Source organism: Streptopelia decaocto (genome assembly GCF_964273445.1).
Source record: "Streptopelia decaocto genome assembly, chromosome: 10".
NCBI lineage: Eukaryota > Metazoa > Chordata > Aves > Columbiformes > Columbidae > Streptopelia > Streptopelia decaocto.
In genome coordinates, this window is record NC_138665.1 from 20,469,815 (window position 1) to 20,494,089 (window position 24,275).

Genomic DNA, 24,275 nt, shown 5'->3' on the forward strand with positions numbered 1-24,275 from the left:
ATTAGGCGTTCCTCAGCCCAGACGGTTCCACATTCTTTCCCCCTGATTTGCCACTCGGTGCTCTCGTTCCCCCGACCAGAAACCGGCTCGCTCAGCTCCCTCCCAGCTACGGAGCTGGAGGAGTTTCCAGCCCCGCGTCCCTTCCTAACGTATGTGCCTTGATTTAATGCTTTGATTTGAAAGTTATTTTTTACAATAAGAGAAAGATGGCCCATGCCAAAAAAAGCAGTTTCATAAAATGCTGAACATGACTTGCATTCTGTAATTGCAAACCTGAGAGACTTGGAGTAATTGACATTTTGGATGTATTGCAGAGTATCGTATTTAATCTTGAAAAGCAGGTTCCAGGCAAAGGAGGCAACTGCCAAGCCAAACTCAGACTCCTCACCGGGTTCCTACCATAACTCATTTTCAAATTCATTCAGCTTAGTCCTGAACCTAAATGTTTACGTTTTTGATTTACTAAGATAACATTCCTGGGTCAGTGGAACTGTTTGTCAGGGATGTCTCGAGGAGACAGCAGGAATTAGCGATGTGCCGGGGATGCGGGAGGAGTGCTGGAACTTCTGGAGCTTGATGGAGAACTGTGCCCGTCTCCCGTGGTCTGGGGGGTGGCAGGGAGATCCCGCGTCTCCCCGTGGGTCCCGATGCCTGGTTGGGTGGCGCAGGAGCAGGTGTGCGCCCTGTTTTGCAGAGGCGATGCTCGGGGCTGTGCGGGATGCCCGCGGGGCGCAGGTGGGGTCTGCTCCGCGCCAGCGCTGCCATCCGCCACGTGGGAAATCGCGTGAATGTGGGACCGGACACAAGCTGAATTTCACAAAGTGTGACTCAGTGCGCGTGTATTTCTGTGCATGTGTAATTTTATAAACGTGTGGGATGTGACTGATGCTTGGTGAATGCATCTAAAGCAGGGGCGAGCCAAACTTCCAAGCTAACCCATGGGTTCTACTTTTTCTTTGTCTACGAGTGCGGCTACTGTAGAGTATCTGTCCTGCATTATCGTGGTTTACAGCCCGGCTATAAACATTTGCTTCTGTTTGAAATACAACAAATATAAGCGGAAATCTGCTTTCTGCTTTATGTGTCCTGGTAAAAGACACCAGTTGAGGTTTTTTAAACAGGCCAGCCCTCCTCCTGCAAACAGCGTTTACATTGCTACGCATTTCACTGGAGTGAATACTAATTTACAATGGTGTTAATGAAAGGAAAGCAGAAAACCCAGGAATGTAAGAGGGAATTATACACCCCTGACCGTGGAAATGAAGATGCAGCCCTGGGACTGCAGCTCTTAAAAGCATCTGTGGAGCTACATTTATATGTGGCCAAGTTGTGAATGGGTGACTTGCACTGGATGGGGCCAGAGGTTGAATTGGCCATCTTAAATGTGACCAGAATTTAATGCTCTTGAGTGAGGCCAGCAGCGTCGTGCCAGGCTTGTTTGTTAAATTTGCTATAGCCACTCACAGGATGGAGCTGGGATTAGGACGGTGTTGAATTTGACGCTATACACATGTCAGAAATATCGCCCTTTACCTTGGAGGGCTCCCAGCCCCTTCAGGGCAGAGGGGTCAGGGGAAGGAGTTTCCCTTCTCCTTCTGTGGGGTGGGTTTGCCAACCGAGTTTGGGGATGATTTGAGGGTCAAGGCTGGCATCGATTGGGAAGGGGTTATTATTTGCCCAGCTGCACATCTTTATTCATAAACGTGCCCATTGTTCTTGCCATTTTTGCATATTTCATTGTGTGAGAAACGGGGTGGGGAGGGGAAGCAATCGCCACGTCCCTGGGAGCTCGGCTGCTCTTTTATTTGGGCGGCGGGGGCTGCAGCAGGAGCCCGTGGCTGTCGGGATGTTCACATCTGGTCCCAATTTGTGGACAATGCAGCACCATCCACATGCACATGGACGAGCTGGGACAGCTTGACAGCCTGCCCAGGAATTCAGACCCAACAGTTACTATCCAAAGCGATCAGCGCTGGCTGATCCAACGTTAGGAGCGGGGGAGGGAAATAAAAGGAAAGTTGCCTCTGTTTTGTGCTGAGTGGCATCAGAGCCTCCCCAGCTGGGAGAGCAGTGCTGGGGACCGGGAGCGGCAGGGGCTGGGGTGCTCTGGAGCGGGCAGGGTGCTGGGTTTGGACGTTCCCCTGCCCTCTGCTCCTGTCTGGTCTTTGAGCCTCCCCACAGCTGCTCCCAGCCCTGCTCGCTGCCCGGGCGCTGCGGGGGCCGGGGGGGCAGCGAGGGGCTCTCCTCTTCCTCGTCCTCCTCCTCGGGTGCCTGCTGGGGTCCTGCCATGGGAGGCAACGTGGGCAGGAGCAGCTTCATCCTCTCCAGCTCGTTCTGGAAGACAAGATCTGCTCCTGCTCAACTCTGCTGTGGGACAGAGGTTCTCCACCGATCCCTGATGGCGATCACCCATCAGAGCAATGCCATGTGGCACTCTCGGTCTGTGCAGCAGATGATATGCTCTGGTGATGGGTCTGTGACCCCTTGACCCCTCCCTTGGCTTGGCACACCTGATCTGCACCATGTGCTGCTCCCTCCTTCCCCTTACAGATGGTGCTGGCCCCTTGCAAGGACAGCAGCAGCCTGGAGAAGGGGGACGTCTGGACCAGAGCAGGGCAGGGAACATGATGATGATGATGATGATGATGTCTCCTCTCCACGAAGATGCTCCAGGGCTGCTCTCCTGCTCCCCGGCATGTGTGCTGCATCGCTTTGCCTCCTTCGCCGCAGCAAACAGGTGTAAGTAGGTCTGAGCCAGCCTGCTGAAAAGCAAGGGACCTAAATTACATTACCTTGCACACCAGCTTGGAATCTGACCTTGGGGATTAATTAGATAAACAACCATCTTGTACAGTACCTTATATAAATGTACAAGCAAGGCACCATTAAGGATTACGCTGTCACTAACCTAAGCCCTTAGTGATTTAATTAGACAATTAGAGGGTGCTTGGGAATGCTCTCGTAGTAACCAGAGATATTAATACCATTTGTATTTATATTTAATGGTGCTGCAGAAGAGATTTTAATTATTCTGAGTCTTACTTGGTTTTAAACTTCCAAAGCGGAAATTATCTTCTGATTTTAGCAGAGTCCCACGGGGTGCTGTCGCAGGCTCTGCGCTGGGCAGGTCCCAGGGCCAAAACCCTTTTCCACTGCAAACCCGCGTGTCTCCTGGGCCGGTGGTTTATCCACTGGGACGGAACGGAGCTGCCGATGCCCTGGGGAATGCAGGAGGAGCAGGAGCCGGCCCGGGGCTCCCGGTGTCCGAGCAGCCGTGAGCAAGCAGCTGTCCCCAGGTAACAATGCGCAGACAGGCAGGTTTGCGCGTGGTGCTGAGGATGGTAAAATCGATGGCAGGTTCAATAACTGCTCGTGGAAGAGCAATGGGCGCGTTCCCTGGTCCTTGGCACGCTGTGATGGAGCAGCGTGTTTACTGGCACGGAAAGGGGGGTGTTCGATGGAGCCTCCCACACGTAAAACAACCCCCGTCCTTGCTCCAGTCCTCTGCAGCATCCAAATCACCGGCGGCTGTGCAGCAGCTTAGGAATGTCAAATAAAAGCCGGTGACTAGGGAGAGCCTTCAGCTCACGTCAGCTGCAGCCTGGTTTAGGACAGCCCGGCAGGAGGAACGTCTGTCTCAGCACAGGGCAGCTCGCAGCCCCTTTTTCATCAATACCAGCTTTCCTAAAGATGCCATTCTTGCAGTCTCCCTGCCAATAATTGTATTTTCACTGTATTACAGCGTCAGTAATACAATTAAGTCTAAATAATATAGATGAAGCGGAGAGTAATTCGATTTGCTAACTAACGTCTGAGGCAAGTAGATTTGTTTTCCTGTTTTCATGAATCTATAGTTGACTAAACCCACAACCATTCCTCCGCTCCCCGTCCTTTGGTGAAATGGGATACAGAGGAATGATTCATCATGGGGATGGATCCAGACTTTTGAAGAAGGAGAGGATGTTTGCTTTGGTTTTATGCATGGAAGGAGTTGGGATCCTTTTGGGAATTCTGTAGGAAGCAGCGAGCGGGATGTCCTCGGATAATCAAAGACGATGAGGAAAAGCGGGGTCAATGATCCGTTCAACGAAAGCATAAGGCAAATGATACGTTGAGCGGTTCCAGAAAGTGGTAATTTGACAACAGCCTGTGCCATGAAGCCATCTGGGCTGGGGGATGTGACAGTGCCAGGCTGCGCGATGGCGCCGCTGGGGTGGGAGCTGAGCTGCTGGAGGCTCCAGACACAGCTTGTCCTCTGCTCCACGGACACGCACACAGCCCGGGCACCTGAAGGTAACAGGACAGAGGCATTGCTGGCCTCTCAATGGATGGAAAGAGTCATCTTTGGAGCCTAAAGAGTAGACGTTCGTGTGTGACTTGGTTTTCCGGGAGCTGATTAACTGGATGTGGGCTTGGTGAGCTGCTATGGAGGGATATTGCACATAGTTATTCAAGGTCAGGACTTTGCTATTTTGTGTTGCTCTTTTCCATTTGCACAGGGCAGAGCTTGAAAAACCTGTGTAAATAAGAAAGGGAAAAGAAAACTGCAGGGAGCAGCTTCCTCTGTGCTTAGCTGGACCCTTTTTAGGCAAATCTGCTGTTCGCCCTCACAGGCTCCAAGCTCTGCCTAAGCCCAAGTGTCCCAGCAAGGCAGGAACCGGTTCACACTCAGGCTGCCCCTGGGGATGGTCCAGTTTCCATGGCATGGGAATTCCTCTATAAAATCACCCTGCAATGGTGGCCGGGCTATGCCAACACGTAGCGGTGCTCTGGAGAGGGCTGCAGGGAAATACCTTGCAAATCCTTTTTTATTCCTGGTTATTGAAAGCTGCTGAGGTTTGGTTTGTAAGAAGAAACCCCAACAGTATATGGCCTTGGGGTGATGCCCCAAGTTCAGAGCCCTGTCTGCTCTGAGCAATGACTGGTAGCCCATTTATTGGGAAGGACTAATGCTGGGCCAGGCCAGGTCCTCCTGCAGGGCTGAGCTTCCAGCAGCAGCGAGCAGGGCAGGGAGGGAGCTGGAGCAGCAGCAGTGGTTGGGTGGTGGCTGGGAAACGCCAGGGTGGGTTACTCGGAGTAGATGTGCTCTCTGGGCTGACAGAGGAGGAAGGAAACTGGGAAAATAGTCTCTTTAATGTGGGTTTTGGTCCTTGTTGCAAGGCTAGGATTAACTGTCCTGTTGGAAAAGGTCCATGGGTGCCTGAGCTTTCCTGCAGGGGGGCTGCGCTGGAGCCAGCCGTGTGTGGGCAGGGAGGCAGGAGTGGGGACATGTGTTTTCCAGTGTTCCCAGTGCCCCTGGATGGACTGGGGTGTGGGTGGGCAGTGATCCCTCTGCCAGAGCCGCTGTTCCACACCCTGCTGCCCCGACCAGACCCTGAGCTTTGCGGGTCTCAGCTGCAGAAGTGGCTGCAGCCCCTCTGCTAGAGAGGGCACGGGCACATTGCAAGGCTCTGGGAGACCGGGCTACATCCACAGCCCCGGGTTACGGACCCCTTTGCTGTGGTGGTGTTGTCCCCGTGCCCAGGTCACCCCACCAGTGAGGAAACCCCAGGCTCTGAACAGGAATGGCGCAAGGGCACGTGTGTCCCAAAGGAGACGGATGCAGCCCCCTTGCTTGGGAAGGTGAGATCTCAGGTGTCTGGGGATGGGCTGAGCTGGGGAAGGGGCCCCAGAGCCAAAGAAAAGTGTCTAGCTCACTTTGTTCCCTGGGGTAGGTGGTGATGTCCAGATGAACATCTGCTTGGGATTCGAAGTGCAGCTGAGGGCTCTTCTGGCTCTTATTCCAGGCTAAGAAATGATGTGTCTTCCCCCTCATCCTATTGTAACTGTGAAATGCCCCATAGCAGCACAGGGAGGGAATGAATTTCAGGCCGAAGGTTGGCGGGGAAGGTTCACAGCAGCACGGTTGTTCTTCTCAGAGGTGGAGAGCTCTTGAGAGAGCCCTGGCCACCGCAATGACAGAGGGAGTCTAACCCAGGGCTTGGATGATGGATGGTGAACGGAATGCGGAGGAAGGAGGTACGGCTTGATTGGTGGAATGAGTGGTTCATCTACTTGGCAGACGGTGCCAAGGCACAAACCCCCTGGTTTGCACTTGGCATCCACGGCCAGTGCTGGGAACCTGAGCTGGTGCTGAGCAAAGCCTGCTGGTGCTGGCGATGGATGCCCAGGGCGCATTAGGGGAGGCGCCGGCTGACAAAGTGCCCATCAGAGCAGACACATTTCAGGCTGTTACATGGGAGCCTGGAGAACGCGATCTCATTCCAAACACCAGCCTCGATGGCTGCACTGGGATTACAGCTCTGCAGCACGGAGGCAGAAACTGGCTGCTTTTATTTGCACATGCACTGATATTAATTCTCTCTCTCTCCTCCCTCCAGGCTGGAGCTGCTCTTGTCTTCCCAGCAGTTCTCCTGGTGTTTTGCAGTTGGCCGGTGGTCTGAGGTCCTGGTTGTCCCCAGCTGTCCCCGGCTGCTCCCACCTGCAGAGCTGGGTGCCAGGCGTGGGACATCTCCGAAGCAGCAGAGCCCCGAGGTCCTGCCGCTGGGATCGTGCACCAACAGCCCTGGGAAACTCAGCAGCTAAATGAACCATTGTCCTCCATTCGTCCCTGTGTAAGCCAACGATGGCCAAGTGCCTGTGCAGTCCCCAGCCCAGCATCATGGCCAGTCCCCAGCCCTGGCTGTTGGGGACCTGTCCTGCTCCCAGGCCACACTCCACACAAAGGGGCCGGAGGAACCAGCAAGATTTCTCTTCCCCGGATGCATTGTCCTCCAGCCAGGAACAAACCTCTCCCTCCATGGCAGCCTCTGTCCCTTCCATCTTTCTCTTGGCAGCTAAGTTGTTAATAAGCTGCTTTTTGCTATGATTCCATCTAAATTACTACTTTAAAACAACTACAGATGTGCTAAATTGGCTCAGCATAATAGGATGAGATGGAGAATAAAGGTTCCCCCAGTGGGCTGTCGCCAGCACAGGTAATTTATTACCTGGGTGGCTAATTATACACTTCTCAGCTTTCTAGGGTGAAAACATCTTGATATTTCCTAGTTAAGGAGCCCTGACACAAGTGAAATGACCAGACATATGAATAGGAAACACGGTGATTAAGTACCTGAGAGATGAAGAATGCAAAGGAAAAGGCATTCTGCAGCCAGAAAAAATGAACTGTGTGATTTCCCCCAGCACCCTGGGGGAGCGGGAAGGGCTGGAGCTCTCCCAACGCCGGCCAACTCAGGCACTTTGTGCATGAAAACTGCAGCTAACTGAATTCCAAGCTGGGGGAACAAATACCTTCGGTATATGAGAGAGAAGAAATTGCTTCATGAGTTCTGCATATGCGCTCGTGAGCTTCGGGGGCTGGGGAAGGAGAAAGCCCCGCAGTTCTTCCTTCTTGGGGACGGCTGCACCCCTGTACATGGATGGATGATACAGCTCCCCTGTGGCCACCGTCCCCGTCACGCTCCTGGGTGACGCCCATCACCGACAGCTCCTCACCGCCCAACAAGTGTAGGTAAGCAACATATATCTGTTGCCCTCTTGTTCATTATTTGCTTGATAAAATGTAAAGTTCGCTCAGTTAATGCGCTCGAGACAAGGTATCTTATAAAAATACACCGTCTGTCGAATGTGGCATAATGGGCCAATTTTCACAGTAGTTAAAATCAGTGGCATGGGGCAAATCCCACATCGAAGAATGTGCCTCGCTGAGCTGTTTGTGCCAACCCACGGCCTGCAGCCACCGCCGCCGAGCCAGGCGTTCCCGGGCTGTTTGCTGCCACAGAAAGGCAAAATAAAACTCACCCAAGGAAAGCCCCCCGGGGTCAGCACAGCCCTCCGGCGACATGTACAGCACAGGGGGACCCTCGTGCAAACCCCAGCAGATGCTTCGTTAAAGCCTAGCACGGTTCCTGGAGCTCTTCCATCTCTGTGGCAGCGGCAGGGACTGGGCTGACACGGTCTGGGAAGGGTCCCCGGCTCACCCCTGGCTCTCTGCAAGGATGGGGCAGCAACAGCAGCTTTATTTTCTGGTGGGAGCCTGCATTGCCCGCGTTGCAGCACGGGAGGATGGCGCTGGGTGCAGCCTGGCTCCAGCCTGGCTCTGGCGGTGGCCAGCGGGTGGATGCGGTTGGAGCGGTGCCCGAGATGTGGATTATAGAATTGCAGAGCGGTTTGGGTTGGAAGGGACCTTTAAAGGCCAGGGTGAAGAGGAGGTCTCTGGGAAGCAGAGTGTTCCTGATAAAAGGGAGAAAACAAGGTGTCTGCGGTAGGAAAGGGGCCTCATTCTCACGGATGAAAGGGAAGGATTTGAGTGCATGTCTTCAGACTCCACAGCATTTCCCAAAGTGCTGGTTTTATGCTTCTTTATCCTTTGACTTCTTCCTTAGTGAGGAACTAATCAGCCTTGTGGTTCCTGCCTGGGAACCTGTAACCATGCAGCAGAGGTGCCCGTCACTCCCCCGCCGCCCTGTCCCACCCCCTGCCCCACGCTGGGTCCCAGATACCTGACAAAGCCACTCGAGAACAAAGCTGCCCAGCTAATTCAGGGAATTATCAGGAAGCCTGGAGCAGAGCTGAGATAATGGGCCTTAAATAGCAGCCTGACTGCACTTCCTCCAGAGGCTTCCACAGCTCCCGGCCACCCCGGGACGAAGGGTGAGAGGACTGGGATGTCCGGACTGCGATGTCCAAGCTGGGGATGTCCCGATGGAGATGTTGGCATGGGGGGTGAGGGATGCTGGTTCTCTCGCTTTGCATTTGGGAAGCGAAAAAAGGAAAAGCAATGCTCGCTGGGGTGGCTTGGTGGTCCTTGCCGCCACGGTGACCTCGCTGCAACAGCGTCCTGGCTGCAACATCCTTTTAAGCAGCTTCTGATGGTCGGCAAGCTTCGGGAGGGGAAGGGCAGGTCTGCAGCCCCTCGCTGAGCCTCAGGAGCGTTTCTCGGGGCTGCTCTGGGGCTCTGCAGCTTCATCCCTCACTCAGCAGAGGCTCCTCCAGCCTCCCTGGGGACCCCAGTGTCCCCAGCGCAGGGCTGGTCCCTGTCCCACCGCGGCACAGACCTGCCGGTGCATCCGTGTCCGTGTGCAGAGCTGAGCAGCTCCAGCAGCCCTGGAAACAGCCCTGCCCAGGGCCAGGACCCGGGGAAAGGGTCTGCTCCAGTCAGGGAACAGCACAGGAGTCTCCTGCCCCAGGCGACAGGAGGCAGGTGGCAAGGGAAACCTCTCTCCTCCGATGCTCAGATGATGGGACCAAAAGGACCGGTTTGTCTCATTTCCTCATGGAGGAAATGTGCTATTCCAAATAGGACTTGTAGCTACTTCAGAAATGAGTCATTACTTTGTATATAAGCTAAACACTGGAGCATAATCATAAATAAATAAAACCGGCTTCATAAACTGGAAATTGAATGTATCCCTCCCTTGTTTGAAATGCACTGTGATTCATGCTGCTGCTTCCTAGTTTAGGTTTTATTTTTTTAAACCAGGTTTTGAAGGCTTCTAGCGCTCTTTGCGCTGTTTATCCACGCTGTGGTTTTGATTGGTCCTGTGATATTGCTCGAGGAACATTGTTTGCCCATATGTTTGATATTGATAACAAATTCCAGCCCTCGTGTGCTCTCCCTTGCGCCGTGTCCTCGCAGGGCCGGCGGTGGTGACAGGCGTGAAGGCGCTGGGCTGGAGGCTGCTGAACATCTGCAGGTCACCGGGTCACCGCCAGCTCCACCAAAGGCGGCAAAGCGCTGCCCAGAGCAGGAGCTGCAGCTGAAATCCAGGGGCACAGACCTGTGCTCGTGCATGTCTGACATATCGTGTGCTGCTTGCTCAACATGCTGCTCCCACCTATTTGTTTCCCCCAGCCCCTCACTCCGCTGCAGCACCGGAGTGTTGGAGCAGACAAGCCGTGAGCAGGTTCAGGCCCTTGAGCTCTTAAAATCTATTCTATTCTATTCTATTCTATTCTATTCTATTCTATTCTATTCTATTCTATTCTATTCTATTCTATTCTATTCTATTCTATTCTATTCTATTCTATTCTATTCTATTCTATTCTATTCTATTCTATTCTATTCTATTCTATTCCATTCTATTCCATTCTATTCCATTCTATTCCATTCTATTCCATTCTATTCCATTCCATTCCATTCCATTCCATTCCATTCCATTCCATTCCATTCCATTCCATTCCATTCCATTCCATTCCATTCCATTCCATTCCATTCCATTCCTTTATTTCTTATTTCACCAGGATGTCTTCCAGCCGGATCAGTTCCCCAGCCTGACTCACGATGAGCGCTGGGACAACCGGTGCCACCATGGGGGATCTGTCATCTGCGGGAGACCATAAGGACCTGCCCAAAGCTTTGGGCATCACCTCTAGGAGCATAAATCCTGTGTACAAAGGACGGGTGAGAAAGCGCCTTGTGCCTCAGGCTCCCCTGCTGTCCTCCTCAGCACTAAAGTGAGCTGGATACTGGATCAGATCAAAAATCACATCCCCATCCTGCCTGATCAGGATGGATTTTGCATTTCAAGTTGGGGCTGACTGACCCACCGAAAAGCCTCGTGTTTAGCACAGAGCCTTCTGTCTGCACAGCTGTCCCCACGCGAGCAGTGACACTGCAGGGTGAGGACTGGGTTCTGCTCCAGAGGAGCCCGGTGGCCCCGGCCGCATCCCTGCTGCACTGTTACCGCCGGAGGAATCGGAATATTTTGGCTCCTAATCCTCCCGCAGCCAGCCCCGGCTCCTGGGTGTCTGGCCCTGGCTGCAGAGCTCCCGGTTAACAGCAGCTCTGGAAGCTCGCTGGGTGAGGAGGTCAGCCCAGGCATCTGGGGTCGCTTCAGGGTGACCCTGCTCTTCATTTAGGCAAGAAAAAAACAAGTCTGCCTCTCTCTTCCCCTGGGGTCTGAGGGGGCTGAGCAGATCTGCAGCGCCTGGTGTGGTTTTGCAGGATGGGATGTCTTGATCTGCTGCAGGATGCGGGGCTGGGGGATGCGGGGCTGGGGGCTGCAGGGCTGTGGGATGTGGGGTTGGGGCCTGCGGGGCTGTGGGCCAAGCTGTGTGCCCTGGGAAGGGCAAGGTGATTTCCCACGGCCTCAGTGCATCCCAGGACATCAGCTGGGGGTGCCTGCTCCACACCGGCAGGGCAGAAAGGGCCCAGACATCCCTTCCATGCTGCACATCTACCCTTCTTTATTTTTTCTCAGATGCCTCATTTTCGCAGCAGCAAGGGGTAGTTCAGCCCGGGAGGCAGAAGGTACCATAGTACAGCAGCCCCTTAAACCCATGTGTTTGCTCCTACTTGAGCACTTTCCCATGCCATGCTCTAAACCACAAAGCACCAGATTAATCTATTCCTTAAAGCTGAGTCTACTGAGACTAGATCCTCCCTATGATTTCCACTGTGTCAAGAAACCTCGGAGACCTTGGTGCATCATGGCCCAAATCTCATTCTTAAGTTAAATAGCTGCAGTTGCCTGTTTTGGCAGAGCTGAGCTGCTAGACCTGCTCCCTGCAAAGCCGGGCTGGAGCATGTAAAACAGGAACGTTAACTGTTTTTCCAGCTGTCTGTAGCTCACAAACTGTAAAACACACGCTAACGTTCCACCTCCACACCTTGCCAGGGAGATGCCAAGTGACACTGGCATTGGTTAATTCTCTTTTTTTTTAAAGATGGTTTCTAGAAACTGGAGGAAATTCGCAACAGTGATGATTCTTCTACAGGACCCGTGGCTGTTGGCAGGACCAGGCTCCACCGCTGTTCCCCAAGCCAGGTGGCTGTCACTCCATCCCAAAGGTAGGACAAGGCAAGCGAGACCTTTCCATCTGGGGCCATGGAGGTGCAACAGCCCCAGAGCTTGGACCCAGAGCCTGGGCTCCCACCTCTCAGCGCCCGCTGGCCCCTGAGCAGCACTGCAGGTGACCGAGGACCCCAAGGCAGTGGCCAGCAGCCAGAGGCTGAACCCCACTTTCGGGTGGGAAGGCGTGTGAGCTGCCTGGCCAGTCTGAAATCAATTTGTGTCTTTGAACTTGACTCCTCTCTAAGCCTGTTTTGGCTCTGTTTGTTTGGAATAGACCCGATCCTAAAGGGGAAAAGCAGACAAACCAGACTAAACATCAAATATTAAATAGCAACTGCTAATATGACAGCCCTTAAACACGAGCGCTCTCCTGCCTCGGGAGCAGCTGGAAGCTGGGCTGCACACCCAGCTCCGCAGCCCGCGCTGCCCGGATCGGAGTCAGGCTCCACGTGTATATATCAAATTGCTGGAACGGAGAAGAAATTCAGTTTCCTGCTGCCAATCTTTCTGGCATTCCATGTCTGCGGCTGCTTTCAGCTGAGGTGGGAGGAGACGATGCGCTTTCCCTCTGCCATGCGGGGAGAGGGGCTGCCCGGTTCGCTGGCTCAGCAGACCGGCAGGGAGGCTTCTCCCCCAGCCCGCTGGAAAATTAAAGAAATCTTATTTTGTTTTGGGATGAATCCAAGAGGCTTTGAAGTCCTGGGAGGGATCTGCTGGCCAGGCAAAGGCTTCTCTTCTTCTTTCTCTCTCTCCAGAATTTCAAAGCCACGGCATTGGGATAAATCCAAGAAGAGGGCTCCTGTCTAAGCAACAGGGAGAGCACAGAGCAACATGGCACAGGCCACTGGCTTGTCCAGCTCTGCTGGGGATCGCAGGGACCAGGGAGGTCGTGGCCACAGAAATACCCTAAAGCAGCAGGAAAGAGAGAACCTCAGCCGCATGTACCCCTGTTCACTTGTGCTGCATTTCACTTGCATCTCTGCTGTCCCTTACACTTCTCTATGGGTGAATTTTCAGGAGAATCAGGGCAGACATCAATGCCCAAGGACCCTTCATGTGCTAGTGAAAGCAAAGGAATGAGACGCATCCCTGAGCAGCATCCCCGTCACGTTGTCAGCGGGCACTTGCGGCCATGGCACGGCGTGGCCCCGGGTCCTTCTCCTTATCCACCGCGCTCCTCCTCGTTCCTTGAGCCACTTCGTTATCGCATTTTGAGCATACCTTCCACTTGACTTAACACTAACATATGTACAGTCAACATTGCAGTAATGCCTTACAAATTAGCTAGGGCTGATTGAGAGATTATCCGCTGGTCCGGCCTCCCCTCCGTCCGCAGCTCCCACCTCCCTGGGCTGGAGCGGGGGCTCGTCCCGGGAAGGGAGCTGGGGCCCCCTCCTGGTGTGCCCTCGCTGAGTTTCTGGGAAGCATCCTTTTCTCTTTCCTCTTCTTTTTTTCCCTTTCTCTGGGTGGGGACTTGTTTTGGGTGTTGCGGTGGGGCACGTCCCTGCTCTGCACGGCGCAGCATCCCACCCGGGCTTTATGTGGAACCAGCATCCCGGGACCCTGCGGAGGGGAGGGGGCTCCCCGTGTCCCCATCCCAACAGACGGAGAAGCCCAGCACCACAAATGGTATCAGAAGGCGGCAGCGCTCCAGGGAGGGGGGCCCTGTGCTGTGGCCAGAGGAGCAGAGACCCCCAGGGACACCCCCGAGCCCCGGCAGACCTCTGCCTGCACTGGGGATCCGCAGCTTCTGAACAACGAGAGGGGAAGGCAGATGGACTGTGTGTTTGTCAAAGTGCTTTCATGAGAAAAACCCGCAGCAATTCAAATACCAGGTTGCTGGTTCTGCTTCCGCCGTCCCAGCGGTGCAGCCCTGGCCACAGAGGTTTAAAGTCCTCCCGGAGGCATTCCCGTCATCCAGCAATTCCCCCAGACACATGTTACTACAGATTTCTTTGTTCTGAGCTTTTACATTTCCTGCAGCCCTCTTGAGTTCCCGAGCACCGGCCACTTAGTACTGGCGGTGCCGGAGCCTTGTTTCTGTGTCACTTAGTGCTGGATGTGCTCTGCGGGCACGTTTCTGTGTAAGGCTGTGGAAAATGAGGATATGTTTTATAATGTTCCAGTGCAGAGGGGCCCTGCACTGATCACACAGAGTTATTACGGCTGGAAGGAATCTCTACCTGCTCACCTGTTCCATTTTATCCTCTGCATCGGGCTGGTAAACCATCCTTGTCAGATGTGTACTTAGCCTTATCCTCGAATATCTCTGGGGAAAGCAATTCAACAATCTCCCTGAGCAGCCTGTTCCACCGTCTGAACTCTGGTTAGAGTTATAAAGGTTTCCCTAATGTTTAACTTTAATTTTCTCTGCTGCAACATAACACCATTATTACTAGTCTGAGCTCCTTGATGACTCTTTTTCCCCCTAAGCCCCCATTTAGAAGGGACGGGGAAGTAGTGAGATGAACTGACTCACAGCTCGGCTACAATGCAGTTTCAGCCAATTCCATTTAATACGAGTTAGGGTAGGCAGAGTTTATGGGATCATCTCAGGTTTAAAATGGTCTTAGGGAGTGCTCAAACGTCCTCTTGTGCAATCAGCTGGGTGGTGGAGCTGCCTCTTCCCCCCATCTTGGGGGGGACGAGGGCTGAAGTGACGCCCGTGCAGGGCTGGTGGGTACACGGAGGGTCACAGGACTCACTGGTGGGGACATGTTCTCAGAGGGGTGTGAGGGGCCTGCCTGGGTGTCCCTGTCACCCTCAAACACCGTTTCACAGCACCCGACCCGTGGGCATCCACCCTCTGCTGGTACCCAGGGAGCGGCGTGGAGCGGATGTGCAAAGCACAGGCACCTGCACCCTGCGTGGGGACCCCAGCTCAGGCCCCTCAAAACCTCCTTGTCCCCCTCCCAGGGCTGCAGAGGGGGCCTGGGCAGGCAGGGACAGGCAGCAGCGCAGGCAGCGGGGCTGGTCTCCCGTGGGAAGGGATCGCATGTGTCGGACGAGCTGCGAGAGCGTCTGGGCAATGAGCACCAGCACACAGACCGGAGAGAGGAGACTGGAATGTAGAAAGGAAACGAGTACATGGAAATTCAAGACTCTCCCCAGATGAAAAACAGAGAGGAGAGGGGGTTTTTTTGGCAAATGAAGTTGTAAAAAAAAAAAAAAGTTGCTGATTTTCTTCCTCATTTCTAACTTTGCAAATAGCACCAAGCTCTAGTTGCACGACTGCATCCTTCGTCCTGTACTGAACGCAGCGTGTGTCAGCCTGGAAGGAGCCAGCACCTCCCCATCGCTGCCAACAGGACCCGCTCCTTCTCCTGCTCCCTCGGGCCCTGGTGCTCCCTGTGTCCCCGTCACTGCTGTCACCTTGTCTTCCCAGCTGCCTTTTATTTCTTCTGCACCCCAGTCTCCTGTTCCCCCACCACTGTGTTGGTAATTCTCACATCCCAAACTTTTGCTTCCAGCTTTGTGGTTCTCTCCAGCTCTGTCGGCAGTAGCAGGTGGGTGACATCCCCCTCTCCCAGCCCTGGATGTCACAGCTGCCCCCCAGCTGATGGGCCATGGGGGGACCCTGTCACAGCATCACCAGGAGGTGGGGAGAGCTTCAAGCCACGCAAGACTGGGCTGCAACCCCATCTGTTGGGTCTCTATGGCTGGTGAACATGAATCCAAGCTGACAGGTCAGGGTAGCAGGTATCTTACAGAATGGTTTGGGTTGGAAGGGACCTTAAAGATCATCTAGTTCCAACCCCCTGCCCCAGACCTGCCACTAGACCAGGCTTTCCAAAGCCCCGGCCAAGCTGGCCTTGAATATTTCTAGGGATGGAGCATTTACAGCTTCTTTGGGCAGCCTGGCCCAGTGCCTCTGGTGGGGACGTTCATTTTTGGTGCAAAGCAGGAGAATGGTATGGGCACCATCACCAGGAGTGGCCGGAGGAGTCAGATGGGATCTGCTGCCAGGGCCACGCGTGGGGTGTTGGGATGTGCGCTCCGAGCACGAGAGAAAGCGCTGCTGGGGGAGCAGCTCACCGGCGCCACTCCGCAAGGCTGGGCTTGGGGCTTCTCCTCACCCATGAACTGTCTGCAGAGTGTGACTTTCATTAAAGTGATTATTCCATTTTTTTTTCTTTTTTTTTTTTTTTTGAGTGATTGGAGCAAGTAACTTTTATCCATTCAGGGCCCATTTGCAAGCAATTTACCCCAAGAATTTGGCAGTGGAAATTGAAGCCGCCTCACTGGGCGAGCAAGTTGCGCTGCGTGTTTCCGTGTCGCCTGTGGATCAACGCGACTTGTTGAGTGAGGTTAGTAGCACATATATTTGTGCTTATCGGCTTGAAATGTGTTTCCTATGGATATTCTGCAATATTTACTTAAATCTAGCTGTTTCTGCTAAGGCTGCTGGCAGCAAGCACAATTACCCGAATTTTCATGGCTAACAAAGACAAAACAGGACACTGGGCAGGGTCTGAACTGATTGTTTGAGGATTCAAGTACATGCAATATTTGTTTTGTGGTATTTATCTAATTCAGTTTACAATGTGGGAATTTTCATGTATTTATTTTTAAAGCATCCTCCCCAGCCCCCCAGTCTTGTAAAGCTTGTGGCTCTATCCAGGATTCAAGTTTCCAACTTTTGCTGTTTTGCTTTAGCCATCATTTTTTTTATAAAAGTGTGGTTAGACTGTTTTTACTTTAGAAAAAGAGTTGGTTTTCTCCCCCTTTTTTTTTTTTTTCTGATAAATTGCAAATGGATGAAGGAAATTTGCTCAGACTTTCCCCACAGACATTCTGCTTTGGGCGGAGATTAAACATGGGGAATTTCAGTCTAAAATGCAAATGCTTTGGACATTTATGAGAGTGGGAAAAGAGGGACCAATTATGAGAGCTGCTTTGTGAGTTTATAGGGGTGCTACTGGCAGCCGGTTCTGCCGGGGGGTCAGGGGCAGCTGGGAGAGGCGCTGAGCACCATGTCCTGGGGACAGGCAACACCATGTCCTGGAGATGATAAGCACCATGTCCTGGAGATGGAAAGTACTATGTCTTGGAGATGCCGCTGAGCACCGTGTCCTGGAGACGGAAAGTACTATGTCCTGAGGATGCTGAGCACCGTGCCCTGGAGATGGGGATCTGGGCACCTGGGAGGACACAGGTTGGCTGGAAGCGCCGTTGGGAGCCCTGGGTGCTGGTGGTGGGTTTGGGAAGGAGGAGGAGGGGACATGCGGGAAACCCCTGTGGAATCTGACAGCAGATTTGCACTGTGAAAAATGTACATCTCCTGCCGAGAACTCAATTTTCACAGGAGATAATAAAATATGACCCGTGTAACAGACTGATATTTTAAAGGATGTTTTGGGTTTGTTTTTAATTTTTATTTGCTCCTCTCTCTAGGTTTCCATTTGGCATTTTCAGCAGTTCCTGACGGTTGTATTTTGAGAAGGATTCTCAAAACGCTTGTAAACGCTTCCAAGTGAGGATGAGGTGGAAACCACGGCGTCTACCTCCAGTTAGCAACGTGACTTCAGGATGAAGTAGGTCAGTCCGGGGGGGTGGATCATTTACTGCCATCCCGGGGGTTATTGGAGGGAGGGGACGGGAGGAAGGATGTAACAGGGCAGAAATGGTGCAGGTATCAACAAGGCACCCGTGGAGAAGCGTGGGAGTGGGGAGGATCAGAAGGTAACAACAGCAAAGCTGCGAGGGCAAATCTCTTCATCCGCCCACGGGCTCCCTGAAGCCCTTGCCTGTCAATCAGCCCCTTATTTACATGAATGCTAAATCCACTTGCAGCTTCTTTAAATAAAACAAGAACACGCACCTTCCTGTAGTGAAACATATTATAGCAGTTTGTCACAGCATCATCCAGTAGGTATTAATTCCCGAATCATTTTATGACATGTTTTATCATAAGTTATTAAAGAAGGTAGCTGCATTGGGCAATCATTTGATAAACTGAGCCATAATTTAACATGCTCCTCCGTCATATTAGTGAGGAAGAAGATTTATTTTCTCGGTGCAACTTTAATTATGGATAACACAAGCAGGGGACTGAGTCGGCGGAATCCTTCAGGTTAACGATGTCTCCGGTTTGGGGAAAGCGCAGGATCTGCCCGAGCTGTGACTCACCTGCGGGTGGACCCAGGTACGCAACGTGGCCTTGAGTTTTGGGCCTCAAAAAGGTGGTTTTGCTCTCCTGGGGAGGTTTAGGGCGCTCACACACCGTGCCGGGGGCTGCCCAGCTGCGTCCCCTGGGGGGACTTGCCCAGCTGGGCAAGAGCGTGTCCCTAAATCCATGTTTAGCTGAATAACAAGACACTTGTTTCCCCTGAAATCTGGTCACTTTTTGGCCCATTGGTCTAATCAAACTGGGGAAATCTGTGCTCTAACAAAGACCATAGGAGAAGTTTGTTTTCACGCAGGGCTTGCTCGGTGCATGCTGGTGTTTGCTCCAGACCTGCTTCTCCCGGGGCTGGAGCCCTTCCCCGAGCCCCGGCTCTGCTCGGCTCTGCTCTGCTCTGCTCTGCTCGGCTCGGCTCTGCTCGGCTCGGCTCTGCTCTGCTCTGCTCTGCTCTGCTCTGCTCGGCTCGGCTCGGCTCTGCTCTGCTCTGCTCTGCTCTGCTCTGCTCTGCTCGGCTCTGCTCGGCTCTGCTCTGCTCTGCTCGGCTCGGCTCTGCTCGGCTCTGCTCTGCTCTGCTCTGCTCGGCTCTGCTCGGCTCTGCTCTGCTCTGCTCGGCTCTGCTCGGCTCTGCTCTGCTCTGCTCGGCTCGGCTCTGCTCGGCTCTGCTCTGCTCTGCTCTGCTCGGCTCTGCTCGGCTCTGCTCTGCTCTGCTCGGCTCTGCTCTGCTCTGCTCGGCTCGGCTCGGCTCTGCTCTGCTCGGCTCTGCTCTGCTCTGCTCTGCTCTGCTCGGCTCTGCTCGGCTCGGCTCTGCTCTGCTCTGCTTGGCTCTGCTCTGCTCGGCTCGGCTCGGCTCGGCTCTGCTCTGCTCGGCTCTGCTCTGCTCTGCTCTGCTCTGCTCGGCTCTGCTCGGCTCGGCTCTGCTCTGCTCTGCTTGGCTCTGCTCTGCTCGGCTCGGCTCGGCTCGGCTCTGCTCAGCTCTGCTCTGCTCACACCAGCTGCTTTTAGCACTTCCAGCGCAGCTGCGAATCCTCCAGGCTGGCTGGGAACCGGAGGATCCACCGCTGCTCCAGACGGACCTGGGGTGGCTGTCGGAGGACTTGGAGATCACGGGGAAATCGCCACCGCAGTGCGAATATCTGCTGCTGCTCCCCGGGGGAAAGGAGCTGGGAGTGCGGGGTGCAGGAACCAGCTTGGGGGAGGCAACGAACCCCAGGAAATGACCCGGGGGCTGCTGAAAAAGCTGAATATCTCCTTCCCTTGGGGGAGTTAATGACCCTCCTGGCGAGTGTCACTGTTAGGCTGGGAACTTGTCAGAAATCCTCACGTTCCCCCGGTTTGCTGCCGTGTTCTTGCTCTTTTTCGTGTATTTATTTTTGGCTCTGGAAATTGTCTTTAGTTTCTGCCCCTTTGTTCTGGTGTCTCTCAGCTCCAGCCCTGTGCTCGCTCTCCCGCTCCAGGAGCGCGCTGGGGAGATGGGGAGGGGTCCGTGCCAATGTTAGGATGGAGAATGTAGAATCCAGCCCCTCAAACTGTCCGAGGAGCCTTCGCTCCTTCATCATCACAAAATGGGGGAAAAAGTCAAAATCCCTTATTAAACTCTGAATTACTGAGCAGTTCAGGCTGGGGAGTGAAGAAGGGAGGAGATGCTTAAGTACATTGGGCTGATGTAATTTCTTTTAGTCAGGAGCAGAAGAAACACAATCCAGTTCTCTTCCCCCCACAGAACAAAGGGGAAAGTCCCCAAGGGGAGATTAAAAAAAAGTGGAAAATAAAAAAGGCAAGACAAAAACCCCTGAAGTGTCCCCTCTGCTGTGTAGAACAGCTTCTCTCTTCCCCCACTTCCCCAGCACCAGTGGAGCTCACAGAGCCATAAAATAAGAGTTTGTGGCGTGTTCAATCGATTACTCCTCCTAATGCAGTGTTTTTGGAGACAGGTTATTTATTTCAGATTCTACATGTCTACATGCAAGAAAAAAAAATCCCCTTCTTTTTCTTTCTTCCCTTTTTGCTTTATGGGCTTTTTTTGCCCCTTTGCCCCCACCCCCCCTCCCGAGCGCCCCCAGACACAAGCGTTTCCCAGGGAAAGGTGCGGCCATTCCCACAGTGAAACCCAAGGCAGGTAATGACTTTCTCACCCCATCCATACAGCTCCAGAAAGTGCTGCCTCACCAGCTGCATCCCTTTCTTCTGGAGCGAGCAGGGGAGGGGGAGTGCCAGCCCCCTCCAGCCCCTCTGCTCCAAGGCCTCTCCATAAAAAAAAGGAGAAAGATATAAAGGGAGCAAGTGTTTGCAGAGATAGAGTTTCCGCAGGGCTGGGGGTGCTGCTGGGTGTTGGGGTTCCCCAGCTCCCCTGGGCTCTCCGGGGGTCCACAGGCAGGGGAAAGGAGGAGCTGGGTTGCGTCCCCACTTCTGTTGGGTCCCCCCTCGAGTCTGGCCAACTGCATGGGACGTCCTGGCTGCAAACCCCCGGTGCTGGGGCCAGATGCCCCCGGTCACTGAGCTGGGTGCAGCATCACCCCGCCCAGCGCGGTGTCCGGCTCTTGTCCTGGTCCTTGTCTGGGGCACAGCAACATCTCCCAGCTGATGTCTGGAAGGGGAGAGCTGGGGTTACGGCTTGGCAGCTGAAAAGCAGCCAACAGCAGGGTTTGCAGGGGATCTGCCCAAGGTTTGCAGGGGATCTGCCCAAGGTTTGCAGGGGATCTGCCCGAGGTTTGCAGGGGATCTGCCCGAGGTTTGCAGGGGATCTGCCCGAGGTTTGCAGGGGACACTAGTCCTTGTCCCCAGACCTCCATTACCCTCCCGTTCAATGATCCTTGCAGATTGCTGGAGGTACGATGCAGATGAGCAGATTCGAAGGGCTGTGGTACGTGATCTACTGGCTCACACCTGGGCACATGTTACTCCAGAAGGGTTTTCATCCTAGTGTGCCCTGGCCTCCAGGAAAAGAGGAGATCACCCATCTCCTGGGTCTTTCCAGGTCTCCTGGACTGGAAGCTTCTTTCATTCCTTTGCTCATGCTTCTCCTCTCCAAAGCAGGGATGGATTTGGGAGCACTGGGGATGCCCTAAGGCTCCTCCAGCCCAGCTCCTGCACAGACACTGTGGGGCAGCTGGGAGGGCTCTGGCGCCCGCCTGAGTCCCTTCCACATCCCCAGGGACACGACAACCAGGGAGGGGAAAGTGTCAGCTGGAACGGGAGCTTATCAAAGCCCAGTCCTTGGCTTTAGCAAGGCTGTCGGTGGAGGCCGGCAGGCTGGGCAGCTTTTGTTTCCAATTAGGGGCAGCGGGAGGGGTTTTTATCTCATAATGAAAAAGGCACTATGAGGGGAAATAATAAATATCAGGGAACAGGGAAGGAAGAGGGAGGGGGATGTTCTTGAAGAATGTAAACTCTGCCACCCAGCCAGCCCAGCGCTGCTGGGGCTCGTCAGTGAAACCTTAATCCTGGGCTTCTCTGAGGATCAGCCGTCCGGGTTGGAGATGAAGCCCATTGGTTTTGGGGTCTATCAAGGCCCCATGTGCCCCAAGGAGACCCGGACTGAGAAGGGGGGACAGGCAGGGACCAGCCCCCTTCCCAGCTGTAGGGTTTGCTGTGCTCCCTGCGGCTGGGAGGACAAATCTCGCCCCGAAAATGCCTTTGCATGGCCAGAGTCCTCCCTTCCAGCAGCACTGAGCTGCCTCTGAGACTCCTCCTCACCCTTGCAGAGCCTCCATGTACCCCCAACTCATCTCTTAGCATTGTGCAGTTTGTTTCAGATCGTTTCTGTCTCGCTGAGGATCCCAGCACCGGTGGGGAAGGCAGGTTTACCATGGTGGGAATGGGCATCAGAGGAGCCCTCTGCCCAGGGGAGGCTGGTCTGATGTCTTCCCCTGTCCCCCCAACCAACAAACCCCGCTCTGGAACATCTCCAGGGCTCGGGCATCTCCCGCTCCCCGTTGTGCACACGAAGGCTGAGCTGCCCGCGGGCCGGGTGGCGCACGCTCGTCCCCGGCTCTGCAGGCTCGGTGCCTGGGACACGGTTTGAAGAGCAGGGGTGGCTTCCTCCGTGCAGTTGGAAGCCTGAAAAAGGGGAGAAGACTCTTCCATTAAACCAGCAGGCACGTGTGCTGTCAGCTCACAGCTCCTGCCCTGTAAACTCAAGCACTTGTGCATTTGCTAACCGGGGTATTCAGGGGCAGTGGGAATATTTTGATCAGGAAGCCTTCATTACGTTTTCGGAGCGAGGCCGGAGCCCATCCCTGCGCTGTCCTCCTCCCGGCGCTCACACCATCAAAGCCTGAACCTTTTCCATATGCCCGGCTTCTCTCCAAAGGGCCTCCCAGCCAGGTGGCTTTTCCAGCCTTCACACGCTATCGCAGACCTCCCACCTCCAAAAGAAATGCAATAAAGCTGGGCCAGAGAAGCAATTAGAAAGCAGCTCCCTTGTCACACCTTCTGGCGGGCTGTCCTAGAGGAGAGCGATGAAACCCAGGGTGGCGCGGGGCTCAGTGCTCGGGTGACCGTCCCCCCGCCAGTGTGCCACACCGTGGGTGACGGGCGTGTTTGCAGAGCTGGAGCTTTTTTGGCCATGAAGGGATATTTGGCAGAGCTTGGGGCACATGCCCTTTCAGACGTGTGATGCACCAGAGCCACCCACCTCACCCAGCTCCATCCCATCGCCTTGCTGGCACAGCCAAGTTGTCCCCAGACTGTCCCCTGCCACCAGCACATGGAGCAGTTCACAGAATCACAGAATGGTTTGGCTTGAAGGGACCTTAGCTCATCCAGTCCAAGTTGTGCCATGAGCAGGGACATCTTCACCAGCTCAGGTTGCTTAACCTCCTGCTCATTAGGAGCTTAATGACTCTTTGGGTTGCAGGAGAGTAAACAACCTGCACTGTTATTTCCGTGTTAAGCTGCTGAAGTTTTGGTAAATATACGACCATGCGTCAGACACTTACAAGACAAACCATCTCGTTGGGAATTTGGAAGAGAACAACAAAAATGATTAAGCGGCTGAAGGGATTGACTTATGAAGAGAGATTAAAAGAGCTAAATCTGCCGAGCTGGGCTAGCTGACATCCATGGCGACACACGATAACTATCTACAAGTATATGAAGGGCATAAATAACAGCTCGGGGGATTTGTGGGGGGCAACCCTGGGAGATTAACGGGGAGGAAGAGACATAAGTAAAGCAGAGGAAAAAAACATCATCTAGACAAGATGTGGTGAGGACGCCTGGGCTGGGAGAGGCAGGAGCCCCAGGGGCAGGGGGGACAGCACTCGGGTCCCCATCATCTGCTGACCAAGGGTGAGCTGGGGATGTGGCGGTGCCGGGTTCATGCCTGTGATGGGGTGGCTTTGCAAGGCTCGGGGGCAACTTGGCTTTGAAGGGTCTCACATCTCTGCTGCTCAGGACGGGTTTCCTGATGGACTCTGCGAGACGGCTTCTGTGCTCCTGAAACCACCGTGTCTTCTCAGCTCTGCCCAAGGGGAATTCCCACGTGGTTAACGGAGGACGCTGAGGAAGGAGCTGGCACCCTCTGATGCAGCCTCTAAGGTAGATGGGTATATTTCTGACAGCTTCTGAGGATGCCTGGCTCCCACGCACCACTACTTTTGATTAGCTTTTAGAAATATTTAACCTGCGCAATTTTACAATGGGGATTCAGCTTTATTCCTGCAGCGATCCCATTGCCTGGTGCACGGGTGAGCTGCAGCATCCCCGTCACCGCAGACACCCGTCCTGTCCTCCCCACGGGCACGTGGCAGGTCCCCGGGTGCCGGCGGGAGGAGGGGACGCGGGCCTGGCGGTGCCGGGGCCGGGAGCGCGGCACGCTCGGCGTCTGCCACCGGCGAGCCCGGGCCCCGGCAATGCCGGAGCTGGAACGCGGGGAAACTCCCTCCCATCGGCAGCGAGACCTGGGTCGGTGTGGAGCTCAGAGAATAATTCACACTGCATAATTCACTCAAGACTTTCCTGCTCCCAGCAGTTCATAACTCCTCGTGTGAAGCAGGGGTTGCATTTACTGAAATAAGGAAAGCTCTGCGGGTTCCCCGCGACGGCATCGCCGGGTGGTTTTGGTTTTCCATCTGCCGACTGGGTGAGTTAATAAACGCCGGTGTGCACCTCCGAAACCCGGTCCTGCGGGACTGGGGGACGGACTGCTCTTTGCCTAACCAGATTATTTTATCTAACAACTGTATATAACAAAAGCAAAGAAGGAGGCAAAGGAAAGCTGCCCAGCTGTGCTCAGAAAAATGGATTTGCTGTTCCCCTGATGGAGCACAGAGCTGGTCTGGTCTTCGGCCCAGGCTGCAGCGTCTCCTCCGCAGTGACCTGTGTGACGCTCTGTCTGCTGCCCGTCCCCTCCT

General features: G+C 54.1%; 1 protein-coding gene across 1 annotated transcript in view; it reads right to left on the reverse strand.

The window, feature by feature from the left end:
* The window catches only part of LOC309444091 (chromosome-associated kinesin KIF4-like), a 474,457-nt gene extending 450,838 nt beyond the window's left edge, over positions 1–23,619 (reverse strand). The window contains exon 1 of the mRNA XM_082061641.1: positions 23,613–23,619. The gene's annotated coding sequence lies outside the window, so the exon portion shown is untranslated. The remainder of the gene's footprint in view (positions 1–23,612) is intronic.
* Positions 23,620–24,275: the final 656 nt, after the last annotated feature.